The sequence below is a fragment of the Equus asinus genome, chromosome 13, assembly GCF_041296235.1.
Source record: "Equus asinus isolate D_3611 breed Donkey chromosome 13, EquAss-T2T_v2, whole genome shotgun sequence".
In the NCBI taxonomy this organism is placed as follows: domain Eukaryota; kingdom Metazoa; phylum Chordata; class Mammalia; order Perissodactyla; family Equidae; genus Equus; species Equus asinus.
In genome coordinates, this window is record NC_091802.1 from 51292379 (window position 1) to 51319922 (window position 27544).

Consider the following 27544-nt stretch of genomic DNA (forward strand, 5'->3'; position numbering starts at 1 on the left):
ACTGCTTCTGGCCGGCTGCTCTGAGCTCTGCCTGTCTTCTGGGATGGAGCCCCGCCCAAGGCAAGTTCAACTGGGTTCTTTGGCAGCTGAAGTCTACACGGACCCAGCAGGGAGCGGCGGAGAAAAGTGAGTTTGACATGCTTGGAAATATTTAGATCTGGGATGTAAACTGCAAGGAAAATATTTACTCTGTTTGTTTTAATACCACAGAGGTTTGGATCCAGGGAATCTTCAGAGAAGTACAAAAGGCTCCTGCCAAGGCACCAATTTAACAATTTGGTCAGTGACAAAAGGGCATCCTGTTTAACTAGTCTGAATTTAAATAGCATGTTTCCAATGTATTAACATGTCTGTCCCATCTGTTTACAGGACTGTTTTCTTTAACCGGTGAATTTTGGGTTTGGTTTTTGAATTTGGACAGAATCAAAATGCTTTCCTTTGATAGAAAGCAAGCAGGGCATACATAGCTGAAGGAGCTGCTCCCTAAGCAAACTTCCCATAACTTCTTGACTACTCAGAATGACCAGATCTTCACAGAAGGATGCAGGCTACTTTTGCTCATGGCCCTTGGTGAAAAATTCTTTACACCTAGTTGCCTGGAGTTCAGATGTACTGCAGAGTGCTAAAGAACTATCTAATCATATTCTTGGTTAGTGAGTTTTATCCATGAATTATGATAAAAGAGAAGCCTTCGTAAATGGCAATTTGTGAAGTTGCATATTTGAGTCCTCTCTGTCTTTCACGGAGAGCTCCTCCTTCAGGGGCAGAACTTACAGGACCCACACTGACTTCCCTCTAGTTTTCTGTTCCCATTGGTCCAGAGAAGAGTGGGAAATAATTACTGTAAAGGGAAGTCTGAAGAAAAACTGTATCAGTAATGTGCACAATAGATAGGTATATATTTCTGGAGAAGAAACAAAAACTGAGACTGGCATCAGAATGTTCCTTGCAAGAGTCTGTAAGAGATTAACTGGGACTCCTTCCTGCCTTCAGAGAGTATACCAGGCAGAGAAAATTTTAACCATTTTTCAACTCTCAGAAAAGCAGATTTCATGACCTCTTACAGTTTCCTATTCCACTGTCACATTGCTTCCTTTCTTTGACAATTTTTCCTTAAATTAAACCCTTTTTGATGTACTGCCAAGCCAATTCCTCCTGTATCATTGACGTGGAGAATGAACAGCTGCCGCTCAATCATTGGTCACAGTTGTATTTCAATTCTCCTTTAACAGCTGTAAAACAAAATTCCTATTCAGAATTCAACCAAGCAGGGAGACTATTCTCATCTCTCCAGTAATGGAGATTTTGTGTTTCACTTCTTTTCCAGTACCAGTTTTAGGACGTTCCTCCTTTCTTCATCTTTCTTGACTATTGACAGCATATGTGTGATTCCAACTAAATCTGATGTCTGCTGATGAAACTTTATTTAAGGTCCTCTGTCAGTTTCTCCCTGAGTCAACATAGAAAGTTATACCACTTCTCCTAACCACTTAATAATTCAGTGAAGAAAATATTTTAATTCCCAAGTGGTTATTCTGATATAATCCACTATTTTCACATTTCCTCATAGTTGCATGCTAGTCAGAGGAACAACTGCAATGGGAAAAATTCAAATATGCAAAAATTTGTATTTACTAATGAACAGATTGCGTGAGAAGCAATAGAGAAATATAGGCTCATTTGACTGATGGCAGCTTAGAGAGGGATCTAAAAGATTAGTTAGTCTAACTCCTTTCATTTTGGAGAAAGAAAACCAGGGTAGAGTGGTAAAGTTAATTTTTTTGAGTCAAATAACTAGTGCCTGGTATAGCTTAGCTATCCTTGAGCTCAAGTCCCCAGTTTTAGTAGCTTCCTTGCTCTTTAACAAATGTTCATCTGAAATCAGAAATAGGAAGGTTCTAGAACATTGGAAGGTAAACTAAGAGAACTATATGTTGTCTTTCTGTTGGCCAGAATAATAATTCTCCCACTCTCTAGATCAGACTGAAGTTCCATCTGGTAGAGATTTATGCACTAACTGCATGAATGAACAATCTAAGTGTAGGTTTTGATAGGGTGAGAGATGTATGAGAAATTTTTTAAATGCCATTTAATTTAAACTTCATAATGTAATATTAACGACCGTGTATTAGTTTTCTATTGCTGCTGTAGCAAATTCCCACAAATTTAGTGAATTAAATAACACAAACTTATTATTGTCTAGTTCTATAGATTAGAAGTCTGAAATGGGTTTCACTGGGCTAAAATCAAGATGTTGGTAAGGCTGTGTTCCCTTCTAGAGACTCCAGGGGAGAATCTATTTCCTTGTCTTTTCCAGATTCTGGAAGCCACCTGCATTCCTTGGTTTGTATCCCTGTCCCCCATCCTCAAAGCCAGCAAAGGTGAGTCAAGTCCCCACATCGCATCACTCTGACTTCCTCTCCTCCCCTCCCTTCTGCTTTTAAGGACTCTTGTGCTTACATTGGGCCTACCCACATAATCTAGATTATCTATCTAATGTCGATGAAAATAATCCATAACCAATCTATAAATGAAAATTTGGGTGAGTTTATTCTGAGCTGAAATCTGAGGACCATGGCCTGGGGCCTTTTTTCCCAAAGGAACAAAGGGCACCGAAGAAGTGGGGTACACAGAGTGGTTATATACCCCCAAACAGGGTCTTTCACATTTGATTGAAATGTCCCTCCCACAATAGTCACAAGATTGCCCTGTCGGCACAGCACTTGATGGACACAGCAGGTAGTGGGTCTGCTATCTCGGTGGGTGTAGCAGGAGGCAAGTCTATTGTCTCGAGCTGGGCAGTCACAGGTGAGCGCAGCAATCAGTTTCTAGCCTAAGGAAAGATGCTTAATCCTTAAGGAGACGCCATGTTGGGAGGGGTAGGGAAGTTGCACCTTTATCTCAAGGGCCTTTGTTCTTGCCATAGGGAATATCTAAAGCAGATATACAATGCATGCTCAACAGCCAAGGTCAGGCCCTTTTGGAAAGACAAGGTCAGGCCAAATTAGGTTTATACCAAATGGCTTCCTCATATTCTCCAATATATCCTATTGCTTGCCATTTTTATTTGTCACTAAGGTCAGCTGACAAACAATTTAAATTCCATCTGCAACCTTAATTTTCCTCTGCCATATATCCTAGCATATTCACAGGTTCCATGGATTAGGAAATGGATATCTTTGGAGGGCATCATCATTCTACCTAACACAGGCTGTAACAAAATAAAACAAATCTCAAAGTCTTAACTAAATAAAAGCTTATTTCTTACTCACATCAGGTGTTTCTTCTGGGACAGTCTTCCAAGTGACTATTCAGGGACCCAGGCTCCTTCCATCTTCTGGGTATGCCCTCCTACAGAGTTTCATGGTCTTCTCCATTCAGTTCACATGTGGGGAAAGACAGCCAGGCTCTTGTGTGTGTCATTTTATGGGTCAGACCTGGAAATAGTGAACATTGTTTCCTCCCATATTCCATTGGCAGTACTCAGATATGTAACTATACCTAAGAAAAAGGAAGTTGGGAAATGTAGTCTATCTATGTGCTTGTGAAAGAAAGGAAATGTATTTGATGAAGAACTATTCAGCCCTTGCCCAGTCTGTCCCTAGTCACCAAACAACCGTCTCATTCTCCTATTACACATGGAACACACTTGTCTTTCCTGAAAGGAGAAAATCCAAGGTCATCACTAGTCATTGCATCAAGCTCAAAGTCAAGATACTTGGGTTATGTTCAGACTTTCAGAAAATCAGGACTGATGAAGGTTCCTTGAACCTACGAACCATATATACTTATACACGCACACTCTCAATATCCAATAGTGATATATAGACAGAAAACCCATATTTTAAACTCTTGTTTGGAAAAGGAAAGAACAAGAAACACACAGCCATTACCAGTCCATGGCAATTTTGAAACTCTTCTGGACAGATATTATGAAGGTCCATATGGTAGGGAAAATTCTTCATTTAGTCCTGAAGTCTGCTCTCTAAAACCTCCCCTCTCCATTGTTCTCCGTGGTTCCTCTGAGAGGTCCTTCTTTGTCCACTATCCCCCATGGCCATAATGAAGTGGGTGTTGGGGACTATACTTGGTCCTGGTGAAAGTTAGGGGACCCAGCAATAATCTTGAAGCTCAAGAAGTCAGTCTTTTTAGTCCACACTCATGGTATCTTTAGAGATACAATTTTCTCCAAAATTGATGTGCTTTTAAATCTTTTTGTTTCTAGTCAATTCCATGTTCCAGTAACTATATTTGAAGTGTTCTCATGGTGATATTTCTCATTTCTGATTTATCTGCTTCCTTATCCACTCCCCTCCAAGCCAATCTCAGCCTACTCAAAGTCATCAGAAACAATATGTTTGAAGATCATAGGTGTGACAGATTTTTATCTTAGGGTTTTGAGGGTGTGTGTTTTACTAAGAATCATTTTATTTTTGTCATTCGGAGCTTTTTCAATTTATCTTTATTACCTGGGGTAAAAAGCAGATTTTCCAACCCTAAAAGTTGTTGCTCTTGGGTTACTATATCCACCTTGATTTCTGCTTCAAAACCAGCTGGTTTTTCTCTGTGCTCATCTCTTTCTTGTTATATATTGCTAAGAGTAGCCAATAGTAGCAAAGAGACACTATTACTTTCATTCTTATCAACCTTTTTTAACAAGAACTACAGACTCAGTAGTCACTTGAGGTCTGGTCTGCCTTTCTATTTACTGTAATCAGTAGTTCTGCCATATATTTTGCCATAGAATAACACGGACAGGACCTACATCTTTCCAGGTTCACCTATCAGTTTCTCTACTTCTTGCTGACTGATCAGTAAGCTAATGCCACAAATTTTAGGTTTGTGCTATGTTAGCCTCCAACTTAAAAATACCAATTTCGAAATTAGTTAAGGTAATATTAGGTAGTAAAATAAAAACAACCTTGTAATCTTAGAGCCTTAGCATTATGATTATTTATTTCTAGCTCCTATCATGGTCTGTTGTGCCTATTTTTGATCAGGCAACTTTACAAGGACTCAAGTTCCTCCCATATTGTAGTTCTACCTTATTGAAGGTTCTCAGGTCCTTCTCCTTTCAGGAACAGATGAGGAAAAAGAGCAAGGATCACTTGTGGGATTTTGTTATGAACTGAGCCAGAAACAGGTGAACATCATTTTTGCCCACTTTCTATTGGCCAGAATTAAGTTACACAGACACATCTAATTGCAAAGGGTGGTGGGAAATACATTCTTGTTGTGTGTTTCCAGTGGGAAAAGGTAATGGATTTGGGTGTGCATATGCAGTCTGTCACATCAGAGGGTATAGAATTCAGTATATGGGTGTACCAAAAGCCAACTGCGCTATGTTAATATGGTGTTGCTTAGGGATCCATGAACCACTAATGATAGGTATCGAACATTTAGCAGCAAAAGCACTGTTGATAGCATGATATTGATGCAAATGATTTAAAAATCTTGGGGTGTTCAAAGTGTCATAGATCAAAAGTCTTTCATTTGCATAAGTACATTATTGAGTACTCACCAGACATTGTGCCAAACAAATGGAAATCAACAGGGTAATTTCTTGTCCTCAAAAAGCTTTCAGTATTCCAGGAAAGACAAGCATGTTACATATATAACTAAAATGCAATTTTTTTCCTATAATAAAATTATAAGTGTGCTACAGAAGCACAGAAAAGGAAACTACTATGTCTTGGTCTTATAGATAAGTAGAGAGGGACAGTGAGGAAAAAGTGAACAGTTATTAAGTGTGTCGTGTTTTGTTTTTTGTTTTGCTATGTAAACATACTATCTCATTAAAAAAGGAAGACTTTATGAATAGGGAGATATCAAATGCTATCCATGCTGCACTGAAGAAGTAAAACCCAAAGGTGTTAAAAGAGGTCAGTGGTTTTCCTAGTGCTGTGTTTTGGGGAAGAAATCTTAAAATCTATAATAATGTTCAAACTAAGAAAATCATTAAAGCCATTTCCTCCACTTTGGTGGTTGCCATTGTTGACGTTGAAGAGGAACTGGAATGAATAACTTAATGGTCAAAAGTTTGTTTTTGAGATGCCTGTAATATGGCACTTGGGCAACCTCCCATGATGCTAGGTCCCCATTGGGTCTGACGAAGGCAGACATTCGTTAAGCCTCTCACCACCAGCAGTTGGAACCCATCCACTTCATGCGAGTAGACAACCACAAGTATTTCATTCCATATATCAGTACCAGAAGCTAGAAGCATGGAATGCACACAGCATGCTTTGAACCTCATAATTGTTCCTTGTAATAATAAATTTTTACATTTGAACCTGTGAGTTATCAAGGAAAAAGAAACACAAAGCCACTTTGGTTAAAGGATAGACTTAAAATAACAGGAATTATGGAGATGGAAAAATACCACTTTTCTTTGTTGGCCCAAGGATTTATGTTTGGGGAAAAAATGATTCAGAGGTGATGGCCTTTTTGGACATTAACAAACTGTAAGCAGTTTGCATCTCTGACAAGGGATGGTGTGTAAATTCTAATAGGAAGGGGCTGTGACAGAAAAAAAAACTAAGCTCAGGCAGCTTGATATTTATAAAGGGAGAAACTCTTTGGATTCTTTTTGTAAGGAAAATTTGTTATGAAAGTCTCTTCAGCCTTTACTAGAGAGTGAGAGCAATGGCTGTGCTTTAAACTAGATTATGAATATTTCTGAAAGTGGTATATCTATACAAACAGCAGGTTTTTTCCAGCCAACTTGTTACATTCAACTCATGCGTATCAGAATCTGAGCCTTATACAAATAAACTCCAGATGGGAGAAACAGTCAAACATTTAAACATTAGAAATTCCATGACAAAAGGACAAAGAAAAAAAGACATTTCCCCCCAAATTTTAAAAAGGAGAGAAATTAAAAGGAAAAAGTTGACAATTGGAGTTTCGATACATTTTTAAAATTTCAAATGTAAAAAAATAATTTTATATTGAAAGGCAAACTACAGATTACCACAATAGTTTCATCAAATAAGGGAATGGATTTGTTTCTTTTCTGAATGTCTCATGCAAACTTATAAGAAAATAATTAACTAATAGACATACTGGCCAATGTTATAGCTACTTATAAGTGAGAAAATATAAATAATAGATATGCAAATGAAAAAAGCTTAATTATGTTAGTAATAAAATTATCATTAAACTGAGGTCACATTTCACATATTAAATAATAATAAACATCAAAAGAGAATTTTTTAAGCTAGCAAATGTATCATGGAACTGATTTTCCTTCATTGCTGATGATATTGTAAATTGGTAAAAATGTTTTGGAACGCAACTTGAAATTTTGGGTACTTGTTGATTTAATGAGCCGGCTTCACAGGGTGAAATTATGAAATAACTGTATTTTTCTTCCATAATAGCTTGTTAAAATTCTGTGTTGAATCTTCCTTCCTTCTCTTTGGACAAAAACTTCAGGTAAACTCATTCTCAGGTGTATAATAGTCCAGTTCAAGCTTAAGAAACAAAACAAAACAGAACACAAAAATCCTTAATTATGTAATCCTGTATCTTTCTTTTTTTTTTTTTTTTGGTAAGGAAGATCAACCCTGAGTTAACATCTCTTGCCAATCTTCCACTTTTTGCTTGAGGAAGATTGTTGCTGAGCTAATATCTGTGCCAATCTTCCTCTATTTTGTATATGGGACACCACCACAGCATGGCTTGATGAGCAAGTGTAGGTCCATGCCTGGGATTAATAACTATTGAGGTCTTTCTGCCTCAGGGTATTTTTATGGGTTCTTCAAAGAACCAAGTGAAAACCACACACATACTATTCAGACTTGGGCAATGCCCCAACTGACTGGCTATGTATGACATCTATCCAACTCCAGCTTCTGGTGGTAATCTTTCTATAGCCTCTTACTCTTATTGGCTCTCAGCCCTTGCAGGCAAACCATGTGATAAAATCCTCTCCAAGTGACTCATGCCTCCCTGACTTCTGTGGTGTCCACACCAGCTCCTGCCCTCTGTAGTGTCCACGCTGGCTCCACTTTCTTTCTGTGTTCTACCATTAGGATTACTTCCAGCCAACCTCTTGCCTTCAAAGTTTTCAGGTGAGAGCTAGCCTCTTTGTTTTCCAAATTCCTCACATACCAAGATCTGAGTTTTCTCACTTGTCTTGAGATTGGTTGAGAAAGCATAAAGGAAGGGAAAAGAAGTGTTGAATTTATTGACAATTGTTCTAAAAGATTATTTGTCAATCTTCCTAATGCATTCTTAACTTCTGTTATGTAATGGAAGGTAGATGATAGGCTAAGAGGAGCTGAACCTGGTTTCGGCAACCCCCTTGGCAGGTTACGTATAAATGATCAGACATCTCTCTCTAGAAGGTAGGGATATTTGTTACACAACTTTTCAGCTTTGAAATCCCACCCAAAACTGAAACAATGGAAAACGTCTCACTTAAACTTTGCATATGTAAAGAAAATCTCCAAAATTTTCTGAATGTTTTAGACTATAGGGAAAAAAACCCTCTAGATTATGTAAAAGCTAAATGCATTAAGATAGTCCTTATGGTATTAGCTATAAAACTATAAAATCCCTAAATAATAATTTGGAAGCACTCCAACATCCCATGATAGGAGAACGGTTAAGGAAGTTAAGGCATATCTATATTAAGGGAGACTATGCTACCAAAACTATGGTAGCAAACTATGTTCTCATGTGGGAAAATAGGATTCCATGTTAAGTGGGAAAAGCAGGACACAAAATTGTATTCCAACTATGTTTACAACCATGTAAGATGCTTATTAAGAGGTTTGGGCTAGGAAATCAAACTAGCTTTCTAATCACACCTCTGTGACTTGGTAGTTTGGTAATCTTGAGAAAGTTATTTAAAATTCTAACTCTTTTCTCTAAAAGGAAGATAAAACTTGCTATTGTTGTTGTGAGACTTACATGAGCGAATTCAGAGAAAGTGTTACTGGGCATTTAGTAATTACTCATAAACAGCTCCATTAAAATTCTGGAAAGGACACACAAAAATGAAGATAGGGGTGAGGTTAAAAAGGTAAGATCTCTTATACTTTATTTGTAATCTTCCTTTAGTGATGTTATCTTACTTCCATAATTAAAAACAGACACAAAGAAACCAAGCAGTAGGGGGCCAATACATTTGGTAATGCTGCCAGTCCATAAACTCTAGGGTAACTCCTAAACAGCAGCTTGCACCAAACTGAGGCTTCCTTACATTTTCTGGACAATTCTGTTTTCTCAACATCTTGTGTCAACCAATCTAAAAAAGACTATGCTCATCCCAATCAATTAGCATTCTCTGGCAACCTTTGAGTCACTTGAGTATCACTCCCTTAGACCTCAGATACAAGCTACAATGGTTCATCTTGCTTTCTTCCCAGTCCACTTATGTCAAATAATAAAACCAAAATAAAATATTTCTGAAATAAACCAAGGTTTATATCCAGTTTTTGGTCATTTGATAAAAGAGAGAAAATTACAATCTCTTGAAGTAGGTTTAATTCAAACAAGAGATTGTATCTTGGCAAACCTTTCAATGATTTTTATTTCAGTTTATTATATGTGCTCATTATCTGGACTATAATCTGCATATACCTTGGGTATTAAAGTAAACTGCTTTTGAAAGTTTGCAAATAAACTCTCGCCCTATGCATTATCACTCTTTTATTTACTACTATATGCCCTAATAAAAATATTACATGCATTATTTCCAATCAAGAAGAGAGCCAACAATAGCATTTAAGAAGGATGGGAGGTTAAAAACTTAAAAGATCTTTGCTGAGTGGATTTTGGATTAAGACCTTGACCATACCCCAGAAACATATAATTGATTAACCTAAGCTGGTCTCTTAAGGACTCAGTGAAGCTGACTTTTACACATTTACTTCTTACATGGCTTTACACTCCTGCTTCTAGTGAGAACTAGTCAACTTGCTCAATCAATAACAAAGAAATTCATATTTTCATATTTGAGACAAAATTTGAACAACTACAACTATAGGTCTTGCTTCGTAGTTATATAGGGATAAATTATTAAAAATAACCTCCCAAATAGAAAGATATCAAACAGAATATTTAAGAATTCTCTTCGAGGGGCCGGCCTGGTGGCACAGCGGTTAAGTTTGCTTGTTCCACTTTGGCGGCCCAGAGTTCAGCAGTTCAGATCCTGGGTGTGGACATGGCACCGCTTGGCATGCCATGCTATGGTAGGCATCCCATATATAAAGTAGAGGAAGATGGGCATGGATGTTAGCTCAGGGCCAGTCTTCCTCAGCAAAAAGTGGAGGATTGGCAGCACTGAGCTCAGGGCTAATCTTCCAAAAAAAAAAAAAAGAATTCTCTTCCATTGATTTTTCATTTTTCATTTATTTGCTGAGGAAGATTCACCCTGAGCTAGCATCTGTTGCTAATCTTCCTCTTTTTTTTTGGCTTGGAGATTCACCCTGAGCTAACATCTGTGCCAATCTTCCTCTACTTTATATGTGAGTCACCGGCACAGCATGTCCCCTGACAAGTGGTCCAGGTCCGCATGCAGGAACTGAACCTGGGCCGCCCAAGTGGAGTATGCTGAATTTAACCACTAGGCAACAGGGCTGGTCCCCATTGATCCTTTGTTATTTAAAGAAAAGATGGTGAATTTTTCACTGGAAACTTGTGGTCAACTATTTTTAAAATAAACATAGAGTTGGGGATAGTAGCTCACTGATATTTCAGATTTTTAGAAAATTGAATCCAGTGGTGTATCAATTAATTTTTACTAGCAAACAACCACAAGAACTCAGTGGTATACAACTATAAGCACTGATTTCTCATTTATGTGTCTGCACAGCAGCTGGATGGGGTGGGGGGACTTTGCTGGGATCAGCTGGACTTGGCTCCAGCCACAGATTCAGAACAGGTTTGTTTCATGTGTTCTCATGTTCTGGGACCAGTAGACTGGAAGAGAAATATTCTGATGAAGGGGCATGGAAGGTCCCAAAGAGAATGAGAAAAAACAAATGATACCTCTCAAGGTCTAGGTTTTGAACTTTCACACCGTCATTTCCACCCCTATTATTGTACATTACATGCTAACGTGGTAGAGAAATATACTCCTCCCATAGAGATTGGGGAAGAATACAGTGACTGTTCCTGAATAACAATCTAATCTAACATAAGCAGTACACATTTTTCTTCATGTTCCTATAACAATGTCACAAACACGTCAACCTAATCACTAAATTCTCTGGCTTTTTTTCCCTTTACTATCTCTCATATCTCTTCACTGCCTCCCATTTCTCGATTATGTGTACAACGTATTTTCCTTAAACTATTACACTGGCCTCCTTCCCTGTATTTCATGCCACTTAACTTCATCTTCTATAATTCTGTCATTGTTAACTTTTTAGCAAAAAGTGTGGGCATATTGTTTCTCCCCTCATAATTCAATGACTCCTTATCATGACAGGTGGGCAAATTTTCTTAACATGGAATAAATGACCCCGTTGATCTAATTTACTCCTTTCTTCTTAGCTCCCTCTCTACCCAATTTCCGCGTTACATTTTAGACCTCCACAATCTTCCTGTGCTCTCTCACACCACCATGCCCCTGCATCTGCCATACCATCTGTGTGTAGTGCCCTCTTCCACTGGTCCATGGGTCAGAGTCTTCCTCATCTTTCAATGCTAGCTCTTGTCTGAAGCTGTATCAATCAGACAAGTCTAATTTATAAATCAGTAAAAAATGACAGTGGCTCGTAACTTCAAAGGTTTATTTCCTGTTCACAATATATGTCCACTGCTGTTGGTTTTAAATCTTTTCATTCCAGGACGCTGATTGATGGAGTAGCTCTTGAGATATTTCACCACAGGAGAAATAAAAATGGTGAACCATGTACTAGCTCTTAAAACTTCTGCTTGGCAGTGCTCCATGCCACTCCTATTTCATTGACTAAAGCAAGTCACATACCTAAGTCAGAGTTCAATAGGATGGACATGGAAAACTCTTCCTCAGAGAGGGACACCTCACTGTGAGCCAATAAATATTTTGAAGGATAAGAAAATATACCACAGAAACTGTCCTTTTGTCTTCCTATTAGACATAAAGATTCTTTGTACTATGTAACAACAACAATTAATATATACATTATTTATTTAAAGGAATAGTATATGCGTCTTTATTGATACCTAGTTCATTGGCTACATTTTCTATTTTCCACTTATCTTCAGGCAACAGTGTTACTCAACTTTCTGCCACGATATAACAAAGATCCTTCTTCCTCTGTTCCTCCGGTTTCCAATAATATTTATCTCATTTACCTGCCAGTCTTCGCCTGAAGGTTTATGAATGAGCACAAGGCTTCTACAGACAGTTTCTTCCAGGTGCTCCGGCTGTCACCAACACTTTTCTTAAAGCCCGCTCCTAGTTCCAAAGCCACTCCCAAATTTTGGGTTGTATTCTGGCAATGTCCCACTGTTGATATTAATGTATGTTTTAGTTATATATCGCTGTGTGATAAATTACTGCAAAACTTAGAAGCCTAAAACAACAAACCCTTATCTCAGTTTCTTGAAGATCTAGCTAAGAATATTTTCAACCAGGGTATTGAAAGTGCCACCTGTTTTCTTCTTGCTGTTTCTAGTAAGATGCAAGAAAAGAGAGAAAAGCTAAAAGAAAAACTATTGAATTTTTAAAATATATGTTGTTTTGAAGATTCCTAGGGTCTCATACAGGGTTTAACACATAGGAGAAAGAGACTTGAATAAAACTAACTAAATGAATCAATAAAAATTTAACCAAAATTGTTAGGGCATGGAAACTATTCCATACGATACTACAATGGCAGGTATGTGTTATTGTACATTTGTCAAAATCGATAAAATGTGCAGCACCAAGAGTGAACCCTAATGTAAACTATGGACTTTGGGTGATAATGATATGTCAGTGTAGGTTCATCAATTGTAACAAATGTACCACTCTGGTGGAGGATGTTGACAGTGGGAGAGGCTGTGCTTGTGTGAGGACAGGAGGTATATGGGAACTCGTACTCTCCTTTCAATTTTGCTGAGAATCTAAAACTGCTGTAAAAAAATAAAGTGTACTATTTTTAAAAAATACTACTTTGGAGAAAAATGTTTTAACCAAAATAATCACATTTAAGTAAGTACATGTTGAGAATTCAGTTTTGACTATTATCATGGTGGCTTTTGTTCTGACAAAATTTAGGGGACTCTTGGAAGAGTCTCCATGGGCAAGTTTAATAACCAGAGGGACAGAAATAAGGGAGTAGAGATAGTGACAAATATAGAGCTATATCCTCTGAAGCCCATGCAGAATTTTTTCATTCCAGATCCTGTGATCCTAGATTGAATCTTTGGATTGGTCACTGTGTGTGCATGTATCAGTTCCTCGGACCCTCTTTAAAATTAATTTACAATAGCATAGTACCATTTCAGTAAACCCCCTCATGCTTCAGGAAAAGATTGTGTGGGGTCAGGGATGTTCCTGTAACAACTTTGTATGTCAGTCAATACCTTTGAAGAGAATTAGGAATCATCCACTGGGGAGATTTGGCCACCTTTTTATTTCTCCCTGCACTGTGAATTTCTGCTAATGATTGCCAGATTCCTACTTGCAGTCCCAACCAAGATGTGGGAGAGCAGTGAGTCTGCATGAAATAAAAAGGACAAAGTAGAGACCTGGAGAAGTGGAACTGTAGAACACAATATATACCAATAAAGAGAAGGCTAATATTTTATTTAACTCTAGGAATGTACAAAGCAAGGGGATAATAATCCTTTAGCGATGCTGTAGATGGCCTAAATTCCCTGGAAGGTCAAAATATGCTCTATAGATTTGACCTGATTGAAGTGAGTAGAAAACAAGTCACTAGAAAAGAGTCAGAGAAAGAGGGGGGCTTAGTAACATCTGGGATGACTCCACTGAACCCTACAGTTGTCTTCCTCTCTATGAAACTCTGTGAGTAGCCGTTACCCTAAGCAATTGCAGCTAAACTAGACTGGGAACTGTGGTGATTCCCTGGTTGTGAAGAAGAGACCTCTGGCTTCATCTCTCCCTGAAAGCCTGTTAGTTGTGACAACAATGACATCAGTTGCCTGTATGGGTGGAGGAGGGTGACAGTTTTGGACACAGGGAATTCCATCAGATATTTGGATGAACATTTCTTTTTGGTTGTTTATTCCCAACATTTGAGGTTATAATAGAAAATCAAGGAGTATTCTTTCTCTTAGTTAAACAAATGTCTTTAATTCTCTGAAGAGTATAAATGAGAAGGGAAATAATTTAGTGCTTGGACATTTGTGCTTGTCAAGGTAGCAGTGTCTCGATATGATTGAAAAATAGCCATTCAAAAATACTAGTCTTTCTTATTGACGTTTAACCTGACTTTGGCCAAGATTGTCATAAAAAGCTAGAGATGTTGCATAGCCATTGTGATCATTCATTTTGGTAGACCATCTACTTGCATGACCTCAGTTATAAGGTCATGAAATGTGCCAGAGTTGGTGGAGAAAAACTAGTGCCTGAAATTTAAGAGTATTTTTTATTCCCTCTGGTAGTCTTTCTAAAATTCTGTGAGTAGAACTTACCTAGTTTGATTCTTCATTACTTGGAAATCCTGAATAGTTTTTCTTGGAAGTGACCAGATGGAAAAAATTAAAAATGTTTTAGAAGAGCTATTAATGCTGGGTGGGTTTTTTCTAGGAGCCCTTTATTTTTATTTAGACTTAGATCAAGAACATTTATAAGATTAATATTAGCTTACCCAACATGACAAAAACTGTTTTCATTAGAATTTTAAGCCATAGCTATACGCATTGATGAGTTTGACTCTGTTTTTAGTGGTTGTCTTTACCTCTCCTGAATTTTAAGAAGATAACAAAATGAAAATTTTTCACTACAATTTTGCTTCAAATGGCATAAGTTGTTGCCTTTAAAAATATGAACCTAAATAATCAGTGATACCTTCTCCAGAATCTTTTCATAGAGGACAGTTAGTCTCCTTCTTATTACACTTAATGGATGTTCCTTGGTAAAGAACAAATACTAAATGGGCAATGGGCACCTCTCAAAGAAAGACTAGGTTCTACTGCTGAATTTCTGGGGGAAAAATTCTACAGGAAAATGATGAGTAAACCCAAAGAAACTCCTCTTCTTTTTAACATTTTGTAATCACATGCCATGATCCCATCTACATTAAATGAAATGTAGGTGTTAAAATCCTCAAAATTTCCACAAATGGGGAAAAATTTTATAAGATTTTCATAGTGCAGACATAAATACTGTGAATTGGACAAAGGAAGAGCAAGCTTCTGAAACCCCAAGAGACAGCCAAATAATGGGATGCTGTGTGAATGCAAGTTAGTACCTCTACCAGAACAGAGCATCCAGGAGGTAGTGTATCTCTCTCGTAGTTTTACAAGGCAGAGATTGTGATGCAGAAAGAAGAGAAAAGACTTTGGAATGAGGCAGACATGGGTACAAATTATTAACAGCTTTATCTTTAACAGATTTCTGAATCTCTCCAAACATCTGTTTTCTTCATTCTGAAATAAGGACAGAAATTAAAGGGATGTTGGGAAGCAAAGTATCTGATGCGGCTCACCAAGGTTAATTATCTTTTACTTGGTATTGGTGTCTGTGTGGGTTTATATTTAATTTGTAAATGTAATTCACCAGAAGGTATCCACATTGTGGGTTACAGAATTCTCTGTGCACACACAAGCTCAATAATTATACAGAACATACAAGAATAATACAAAGGACTTAAGATAAATTTTAACCTGTTTGAAAGAAGTTGTCAAATAGTTGAAAGAACAATACTCATGCAATTCCAACCCCATCAGATCCTTAGCTGCCTCATCTGTGTGATGAAGCAGATGTCTACCTGGCAGGGAGGATACAACAATTTAGTGAAATAAACTATTCAAAAGTGTCTAGAACATAGTAGATGTTTAATTAAAGTCCATTGTGAAGAATAAAATAAAAATTAATATCATTCAATGAAAATGAACGACACTTGTCCTCCTGATAGATTTTTTAGCATAGAATGAGCAAAGATACCTTAGCTCTTCAATGTGCCTATGCTCTTGTCTCTGTTTTCACTCTTCCCCGCATAATATATATTAACACTACATTATTTTTTTTTCTCATTGTTCCTTGTTACAAGCATCTCTACTAATTATCCTGTTATAGCCCAATAACTGGATGGATTCTTCTGTCCAATGTCTTTGATACAATCATGTATATATCAACATGTTTTATTTCTCTTTTCAAGTTGCTATGTACAAGTCCTAATCTGTTCTCCTCTACTTAGCAAGTTCCTGCAGAAAAGGGCTTTATTAGTCTCATGTGTTTCAATATCAGATTGATGTGTTGTTTTGCTTACATAGAGATGACGGCAGCTCCCCAAATAGCTCATGTTGTATCATTTTGATTGTGTTTCCAGGAGTGAAAATATGTTTTGGATGAACCATTCACATATTTCAACCTGGTGCTCCTTGTGGCTGTTCCAAGAGACCAAAGACACATTTTTGAGGGCGATGTTACTGGTCACATGTAGAGTAGGAGGCCAAGTGGACATATCTTTGAATGGAGTTTATGCTAGAAAGTCATTATTAGATTGTTTGCTTCTGATATGAAGGGTTCTTAATGAGTGGTTTGCAAAATTGATTCTAGTTATTTTTCAGTCAGTTTAAAATCAGTAACAAAGATACAAATTGTACATGAAAAACCTATAGAAATAAATTAACAATAATAACTCTGAATACGATCTTTCTGTTTTTGAAAAATTCTAACATGAATGTTCACTTTCATATTCCTTCATATCTCAGTAATGAAAAAGTTTTATTATCCTTTAATAGTAAACCTGACTTTGCCTTGAACCTTGAAAGGATCTGGTTTGGTGCCTGTTTTGAAATCTGAATGAAAAGAAACCAATCATTGTAAAATGCTTTTCACATATTGTAAGATAGGGTATTATCTGTACCTCACATCACTTAGGAGGAAAACAAGGAACAAAGTATCCTTTTTAATAGTAAAACAAAGGTAAAGGAAGAAGTGACAATGCCAAAGAAATACGAAATTATTTGTTTACTATGTTTGTTTATATTAAGTAATTTTCTTCTAAAAGTTTTTTTGTTTTAATGAAAACAGAGAAGACATGATGCCAGATCTCATAGTTTGAGATCCCTGAATTTCTCCAATTTCCAATTCCTTACAGCAGTAAAATTTCTTATCTTGTACTTACAATTGAATTCTTACCCCAGTAGTGCTCTTGTGAATATAGTGGCTGATAATGGAACATTCATACAATTTCTATTGGTACAGAACCAAACAAATAAAAAGTGAAGTGCAATCATTATTATCAAGTAAAATCATATGTACCATGTACATTTAGAGTACACAAAGTCTAGGTGAAATCAAGAGAAGTAAAAAAAAAATCACCCCAGCCAGGCGATTATTTGTTTATGAAGCATCATACACTGGGATATTTGGCCCATGGTGGACATGTTCAGCATCCCCAGATATTTAGTGTCAAGTAGCCCCAATTTTCAATTTTTTCATGCTAATTTATAGGGATTGGCATGTTCTATTTTTAGCTTTTTTTAATTATCCAAATTTTAATTTTGGAAAAGCAAATAAAATTGGATGAGTTACTGGAACTGTTTTTTACAGAGCTTCAGTGTTCAGATGTCCTGGATGTGATGAGGCTAACATTGACCTTCAGAACTGGAGACTAGCTCTTCTGGTCTAATCTTCCACATGGATGGTAATACCTGGAAGCAGTGAAGTTACAAAGGATACAAATGATCTGTTCCAAGCTTTCAAGAACATCTGGTGGTTTTTAGTTTCTCCTCCCTCATAGTTCTCTGCTAATATATTTTCTTTCAATGCAGAAACACCTTAGAATATAGACTAATGACAGATGACAGTAGGAAAGCCCTTTGGAACTGTAAATACTGATTTTCCATGCTGCTTTTTCTTCTCGACATATATGTGATAATACTGAGAGGAAACAATTAAAAATAATGTGTATTTTATTGCCACTAAGTTTACAGCTTTTCAACACAGCAACTGCAGCAAGACTTGGAGAGACGTCCAAAAGACTCATAAAATGCCCTTAAGAATCAATTTGAAAGTGAATTTATTTGTAGCCTTTCAGTTTTGCCAAAAAAGGGAAATTTCCTGAAATGTTTGCGATTTTTCTCAGACTAAGGGTATGATGTCCTAGTTACTGAGATCCTCTGGAAATTATTGAGACAACTTGCAACTTTCTCATTCTTGCTCATCCAGGAAATGAAATAAGCATTTATCTTATGATGTGGCAGTGGGAACACTGGAATGGATTGACTGATCTGTTAAAGAAGTGAGGTGGCAAGAATGTCCTTTATTCAGCTGCTGGTATCTGATGTTTCCCCCCACATAAACTCAGTGATAGACCCAAGACTTCTTAAAAGTTCATTGTCTGCCTGCTCAGTTTGTAATTCTAAATCAGGTTTTCTGAGCCTTGGCTCTGTTGACATTACGGGTCAAATAATTCTTTACTGGGGGTAGGGGCTGGTTGTCCTGTGCATTGTGGAATGTCTAATAGCATCCTTGGCTTTTACCCACTAGATACCAGTGGCCTTCCTTCCCCCCAATTATAACAACCAAACATATCTCATTGCCAAATGGCCCCTAAGGAGCAACTTGCTCTTGATTGAGTACCATTGCTGTAAATTTTGCAAAAATAACCTGACGACTTTAACACTTTAACACTTTTAACGCTTTAATACTTAATATTCTAGATAACATCCTAGAATATTATATTATATTATTATATGTCTATCTATGCTAGATATAGATATACGGTATATTTAGATATATATTAGGTATATATATATATATATATATATATATATATATACATATATAGTACATAATATATTATTTTAGTCCTATGACTGTCCATATATACTACATATATATATGTTTAGTATAGGTATATATTTAGTCATATATATTTAGTATAGGTTTATATTATATTGTATAGGTATATATATTATTGTATAGTATAGGTATATATATTATTTAGTATAGATATATATATTTAGTATAGGTATATATTTAGTCTTATGTATATTATTAGGCTTATATGATTATTTATATATCTAAGAGCTTAGAGAATTGTATATGGAAGACACAAAAAGATAACTGCATATACAATTTCACATACAATTCTCTAAGTTCTTTGATTGGTGTCCTTAAAGAAAATAAGGATTAACTTAAGATAATTTTCTTCTCTGTCTTATAACTGCTGCAATATGCAAGACGTGTGTAGTTTGGTAAGTGATTTTAATGTGGGCCTGCCTGTTCATTATTGATAGAAATCATTTCTTCCCTTCTATGTGTCATCCAAGGGATCTCAGATCTTAGCTAAGAAGAGTATGTTGCTGGGCTGCTTCATATGTGACCGTATCACTGCTTTTAAACACATTTGCTGGTAGTATAGTCTTATGTGCAGCTGTCTCCAAGAGCTGGCCAGCAAGTGCCTCTTTAGGGCAGGTTTTCCATCCTCCTCTCCCAACACCATTTTCCCTCCCGTCCGTGCTACAGGTATATTGATCTTGATGAGAGAACTCACCCAGACAAGTAGTCAAGAAAGCAATATATTGAAAACAAAGCCATGAATCTGACAAAAAGGTATTTAAGTTAAATAAGAAGATAGGGTTGCATTTTTATGATGTGTTAGAAAAAGTCATCCTCAAAAACTCTGGCTCAGGAGGTCGAGCATTATTCACATTGGGAGAAGGTATCATGCAAAAGATTCCTGATTTTGGGAAATCTCACAATGACCTATGTTGTCAGGGGTGCTTTACTCAGGAACATGGACCAAATTTCAATCTAAGAAAGAATGTTGAGTTAATGCGGCAGCTTTCTGTGGGCCAAGTTCCCTTTTTTGTAATCGCCCAAGTGCTATACTTAATTTACATTTGAAATAAGAAATATTTGAATGTGGAATTTAGCCCACAGATTAATTATTTGAGTTTTCTGAATTCAAGAGAATTTACTTGCTGAAGCATTAGTTTCTGAATTTTATCTCTTTAGTGAAATCTGCACAACTTGAAATTCCTTTTAAACTGCATGATTTAAGAGTTTGATAACTTGAAAATAACCATCCAATCAAGTCACTAAACCTTTCTTCAGTGTTTCTAATCACATATTTTCAAGAAAGCATTGAAATTTGCACAAAGCTTTTATGTAGATGATCACTTAGAAGTTTGGATCTATTATGAAGAATGACAAAAATAAACTCAGTCACAGACCAAAGACTAATTCTTGACTTCTACTTAAACAGTGTTCTGTGCTCTTTACAAGCTCCTGAATATTTGATAACTGTGAAAGATGCAAATTTCTTATGACTCTCTACTTTGTCCAAAAATTGAACCCCCATTACTTTAACTTGGAACCAATTTCATCCATTAATAACTATATTGGCTACAAAGGGAAGCCTAATGTAAGGAGTGTACTAACAGGCTAAGTATGTTCAGATGGATGGGTTATCAACCATAAAATTCACTGTGGGGGAAATTGTGTGTGAGTAAGAATACAATTCCCTTTTGAAGATGTACGGTACATGTATATATTCTCCTTCTTTTCTCCTTTCATTAGCACTATTTAGATTCTATACATGGAGATCAACATCCATTGGCTACTTTCTGGGTGAGCAGTTAGAAAAGAAGAATCTGAAGACTAATTTGTCTAATTTGCCCCCATTTCTGATCTGAGAAACTAGAGGGGATTTTGGTGGTTATTATTGCTTTCTTTTTGCCCTGGACCCTAGGCTTAGGAACCCAAAGCCATTTAAATTTCTCCTCTACAGCCATTATATTCTGAGGTGATTATGGCCAATTCTTTTGAAAATATGAAACTGGAACAGACCTTCTTACCCATGGATCATCTTTTGAACCTTCATAAAGCCGCCAACCACACTAGCACCCCATCATTGAGTAGGTCCCATGTAATCTGCCAGCATTGACTAAACGAAATCCATTTATTCAACATTCAAAAAATAATTTTAGCCATTTGTTGTGTACCAGGGAGTGTCCTAAGAACCAACAATATAGCTGTGAACCATAGAAACAGTTCTCTGCCATCATGGAGCTTATATTGTAGTGCAGGGTAAGGGAAGACAGATAGTAAAAAAGTAAACCAATAAGTAGAAAAACATAATTTAGACAGTGATTAGTTCTATAGAGAAAATTAAACAGGGTAATGGGACAGGAAGTCATAACCAGGATGTAGAGGAGATTTTAGATTGAGTTGTCAAGGCATGACTTTTGGGAGGTCACATTTGAATTTAGACAAAAAGGGTAAGAATCATGAAAACATGTGGACTTAGGAGAAGACGATTTCAGATGAATGGAATTGCAATCAAGGCCTTAAGACAGGAATGAGTTTGGTCTCCTTTATGTATAGAAGAAAATCTATGTGTCTAGGTTTTAGGGAGTGAGATTAGGTACCATTACAGACTGAATTGTGTCCCCAGCTCACAATTCATATGTTGAAGCCATAACCCCCAGTGTTACTATATTTGGAGATAAAGCCTTTGAGGAGGTAATTGAAGTTAAATGAGGTCATAAGGGTGGAGTCCTCATCTGACAGAACACGTGTCCTTATAAGAATAGAAAGAGACCAGAGATCTCTCTCTTTCCACGTGTGCACAGAATAGGTCATGTAAGGACACAGCAAGAAGACAGCTGTCTGCAAGGCAGGAAGAAAGACCTCACTGGAAACCAAACCTGCCAACACCTTGATCTTGAACTTCTAGCCTCCAGAACTGTTAGAAAATGAGGTTCTGTTGTTTATCCCTCCCAGTATGTGATATTTTGTACAACAAATCCACAGACTAATACAGGGACCTAACCTGGGGATTAGTTGAAAATGAGGCCAATTTCTAGTTGATGTAAATATGTTACACTATGGTTAGGAAGTTTTGATTTATTCTAAGTGCAATGGAATGCCATTAGAGTGTTTTTAAAAGGAAAGTTGATGTGGTCTGATTTATATTTTGAAGATGTCACTCTGGCTGTTGAGTGAATAAAGAATTGGCAGGAGTAGGGAGTGTAGCAAGAGAGAGACCAGTTGAGACTCTCAGGGAAGAAATGATACTGGCTTGGACTAAGAGGGTCAGTTTGGAGATTATGAAAAATGGTAGAATTCAAGATATATTTCGAGGGTAGAATGAACAGAACTAGATAGTAGACTGGATATGGTATGTGAGGATATGGGAGAAATCCTCAAACAATTTTGGATTGATCAAATGGCAGTAGGGGGACTTTACTGAGATGATGTTTTCTTATCTGTGGAGGAATAGGCTTTCAGAATGGAGAGGGCAAGGATTGAGAGTTCCATTTTGTTGTAGTGGAGATATTAAATGAGAAAGTTGTATATATGAGTTTGGAACTCAATAGAATAGCCCAAGTTGGAGGTGTAAATTTGGAATTTATTGGTATGTGAAAGGTATTTTTAAAGGGGCTAAAATTAACTTTCCTAAGAATAGAATTTAGATAGAAAGGAATCAAGGTTCTATGACCAAGATCCAGGTCACTCCAATATTTAGAATTCCCTTAACAATTAAACAAGAGTTAGCACAATTCTTCACAAACTTTTCCAGAAAATAAAAGATGAAGAAACACTGTCCAGCTCATTTAACAAGGCCAAAATTACCTTGATATCAAAACTAGACAAGGACAGTACAAGAGAAAAAACCTCATACCAATATCTCGTATGAACTTAGACATAAAATTCCATAAAAATCTTAGCAATTTGAACCTAGCAATATATAGAAAGAATTATGTACCACAGCCAAACAGAGTTTATTCCAGTTATGTAATGCTAGTTAAATATTTGAAAATCTGTCAGTGTACTCTATCATAACAACATACTAAAGAAGAAACATCATATGATCATTTCAATTGATAGAGATGAAACATATGACAAAATTTAACACTCATTTATAATACATGTATTTGAAAAAACTCTCCAAAAACAAGAAATAGCAAGGAACATTTTCAACTGAATAAAGAGCATCTACAAAAAAAACCCAACAGCTAGCATCATACTTAACGGTGGAAAGCTGAATGAGTTCACCCAATATCAAGAACAAGACAAGAATGTTTGCTCACATCACTTATTCAACAGAATACTAGAAGTTCTAGCCAGCGCAATAAGACAAAACAAAACAAAACAAAAAGTAAGTAAAAAGCATATAGATTGGAGAGGAAAAAAATAAAACTGTCCCTATTTCCAGATGATATGATTATATATGTAGAAAATGCCAAAGAATCTACAGAAAAAAACCCCCAAACTCCTAGAATTAATAAACAAGTTTAGCAAGATCATAGGATGCAAAATCAACACATAAAAATCAATTATATTTCTGTATATTTGCAATGAATATGTGGAAACCAAAATTAAAAATATGAGGCTATTTACAATCACTCCAAAAAAAAGATAAAATTATGTATAAATCTAATAATATATGCATAGGAGTTACATGCTGAAAATTATAAAACACTGATAAAAAAATTGAGAACATCTAAATAAATGGAGAGACAACCATGTCATGAATAGGAAGGCTCAACATTGTAAAAATGTCAGTTCTTCCCTGTTTGACCTGTTGGGTTAATGCAATTCATATCAACATTCCAGCAATACTTTTTACAAATATTGATAAACTCATTCTAAAATTTGTATGGAAAAGCACAGGCTCAAGAATAGCTAAAATAATTTTGAAAAAGAATAAAGTGAGAAGGGTCGTTCTACCCAAAGTTAAGACTTACTGTATGTTTACAATAATAAGAGAGTGTGATTTTGGTGGAGTCATAGACCCATAGATCAATGGAACAGAAGAGAGAACCCAGAACTAGACAAATATGTCCAACTGATTTTTGAAAAAATTGCAAAAGCAGTTCAATAGGAGGATAGTCTTTTCAACAAATGGTGCTAAAGCTATTGGTCATCCAAAGCCAAATAAATGAATCTCAATCTAAATCTAATAGTTTATGCAAAAATTAAGTCAAAGTGGATCAGGGATTTAAATGTAAAACTAAAAACTTTGAAAACAAAACATAGGAGAAAATTTTCAGGACCTAGAGTTCTCAGGGAAGAGTTCTTATACATGACGCTAAAAGCATGACCCATAAAAGAAAATAATGGCTATATTGGACTTTATTAAAATTAAAAACTTTTGTTCTGTGAAAGACCACATTAAGAGGATGAGAGTTTAATCTAAAGACTGGCAGAAAATATTTGCACATCACAATATCCAACATAGGACTTGTATTTAGAATATATAAAGGACTCCCATACCCCAACATTTAAAAAAAGGGAAAAAATAAGCAATTCAATTAGAAAATGTGCAAATTAAATGAACAGAAATTTCACCAAAAAGGAAATGTAGATGGCAAATAAACACAGGAAGACATGTTTGTCATTATTAGCTATAGGGAAATGCAAATTAAATCACAATGCAATATGACTACACATCTATTAGAACAACTTTGAAAAAAATCCAATGATGAAATAGTTAATAGACAAATCTGGAACAACTTGAGCTACAAAATAAGTAACATAGTGTTAGATTATAGCCCAAAGTATAAAATAAATACACATGAATCTATACTGATATAAATATCACAGGAAAAAATAAAGAGAAGAGATAAATTTTCCTCACAAAATAATTCCGAATATCACATATAGATTACTCCCTCTTCCCCAGAGGTGAATGTAACAGATTGTTACCAAAGAATAGAGTATGGAAAAGGAAAAATATTAGCTTTATACTTCCTTGACTAGATGATCAAGGTTAATATCATAGTGATGTCATGTGGATTCCATGGACCCACTGATATTATGTAATGACAAGGGCACTTTTTATCTCTATAATATTCTTTCCAAAAATCCCTCACTTAGGTCTAATTATGAGGAAGATATCAGACACACTCAAACTCTAGAACGTTCTACAAAATACTTGAGCAAGACTCCTCAAAACTATCAAGATCATGAAAAACAAGAAAAGATTGAGAATGCCACAAAACAGAGGAGACTAAGGGGACATGACAACTAAATGTAATGTGGTATCCTGGATGAGATCCTGGAACAGAACAAAAAAATTAATAGAAAAAAACCCCTGCTGAAATCTGAATAAAGTCTGGAGTGTAGTTAATAGTAATGTTCCAATGTTGGTTTCTTCGTTTTGGCAAATGTACCACAATAATGTAAGATGATAACGTTAGGGGAAACTGAAACTCTGTGAGGGGTATATGGGAACTCTCTGTACTATCTTTGCAACTCTTCTATAAATTCAAAATTATTCCAAAATAAAAAGTATATTTGACAAAGATTATTTTAAATTTAAGCAAAAATTGTAAAGTTCCCAAGATTAAATGAAATAATGTGCAAGAAGAAAATTTAAAACTTTATTGAAAGATGGGGCCGGCCCCGTGGCCTAGTGGTTAAGTTCATGCACTCTGCTTCAGTGGCCCAGGGTTTTGTCCGTTTGGATCCTGGGTGCGGACATGGCACTGCTGGCCAGGCCATGATGAGGCAGCGTCCCATATAGCACAACCAGAGGCACTCATAACTAGAATATACAACTATGTACCAGGGGTCTTTGGGGAGAAGAAGAAGAAGAAAAAAGATTGGTAACAGATGTTAGTAAAGGTGCCAATCTTTAAACAAAAAAAAACTTTATTGAAAGATAATAAAGATCTCAATAAATGGAAGCATATAACAAGTTCATTCTTTAGCAGAAATATTATAGAGATGTCAATTCTCCCTAAATTGCAACCGTGACAGCAAAGTTGTCCTCATATTGCCAATTTATTTACCTTTGAGTAATAAAATTTAAAAAAGAAGTATAGTAAATTTAATTTAAATGTGAATGATTAATTATAAAATACTTTTAATGAAAGGTTTCATGTACCAGTCACCATAATTATTAACTAAATGTCATCATTTCATGAAGAAACATGCACTGAATGCCTTACGTACCAGGTGCTTTGCAGAAACAGTCTTCAAGAATGAAGAGTTGTATGTCAAATTGCTCCTCTACCCTGATAGCAATCCTTAATATTATTTTGAGTTTGAATTAATTAGTTTGAATGAAGTTAAATGTAGTGCGATCAATAAAGATAAACCTAAGTTCAAAAGCAAATTTATGGTCAGAATAAACTAGTACTTTTTCAGCTCTTCACATCTCCTTTGGTACCGTGTAGATAAAACTCCTACATCTTTGGCATAGAGCTAATCAAATAAGGATGAGGACAAACCAAAGGAAACTGATGGAGCAATTGAAAAAAGCAATCAGAGGAAAACACGAAGTTTTCAGTCTTGAAATATTAGCACTTTTAAATGACTCCCCACATCCCAGATGTTGGGAAAAAGCCTTGGATACTCTTCATTTAACTCTTTGAATAGTCTCATGAAGTCATGATGATTATGCCTATGTTACGGGTTAGGAAACAGACTTAAAGAGGTTACTTAATCTATTGAAACCTATAGAGCTGGTAAATAGTGGAGTCAGGATTAGAATCCAAGTCCATACTGTCCATCCTGCTTATCCTCCTGAGCTGACTATGAAAAGAAGCTTCTCTGTAGCAGAACAAACAAGAGCTAAGTATGTTGGATATTTTGGCACCCAGTGAGCCTGTTTGTTTAGGTAAGGGTGAAAATAGAATCACTCTCATTTTCTCTTGATAATAAATCCTTGAATCATCCAAACTCTAAATATAAATGCTTTGGAATTCAGTGGAACTGTGTTTCCTTGTAAAAAAAAAAGGGATTGAATTTCAAGCCAAGTGATTTCTGGAAAGAGTCATGCGAGTGAGGCAGCTCTAGCACTCTGGAGGTCCCACCATATTGGGACAGGTCCTAATTGGCGGAAAGCAAGGGAAAGATTCATAATGAATATAATAACAGGGAGAGATGGAACAAAAAGGACTCCTTTCTCTTCTCCTTCTAATCAAGGGCCCTGATAAAAGACACACAGACACATAGCGAGAGCATTCCAAGGTTGAATCACATTTATTTCCAAACCTGCTGTCATTTAAAATGTAGGTTCAGAAAAATAAGCAACCAATAATCAAACAAAATTCTCTCATCTTGCGCCAAATTCAGAGCTGAACTAAAACAGAATATTTGCTAGAAGCTTATTAAATGCTTGGCAAACATTAAACAATGTTTTATTTGTTATAAAATTATTCTTAAGCTCTCACAGCTTTAATGATACTAATAGGTTTAAATAAAGAGACAAATGTGGGGGAAAATGTTAATGACCACTGTTCAAATTGACTAATGTGAAACACAGGGTGGGACAACTTTAATCACTCATTTATATTATTACAGGTGCCTACTTTGATGACTTGTTACCCTAGTGCCTTTGATCTCCACTGTAGAAAATGCTCTGCTCCATTTCAGAACAGATTGCCATGTGCCCCATTCTCTGGCCTTTGGAGCAAACCAGCGACAGACCTCACAGATAGAAATCCACCATTGCCCATTCAC

The 27544-nt window shown here is 36.2% G+C and overlaps 1 long non-coding RNA gene across 1 annotated transcript; it reads left to right on the top strand.

The window, feature by feature from the left end:
* LOC139039993 (uncharacterized) lies at positions 1-27544 on the top strand. Its single transcript, XR_011493527.1, has 3 exons — positions 1-126; positions 2318-2381; positions 27386-27544. It is a non-coding gene; the product is annotated as an uncharacterized lncRNA (long non-coding RNA).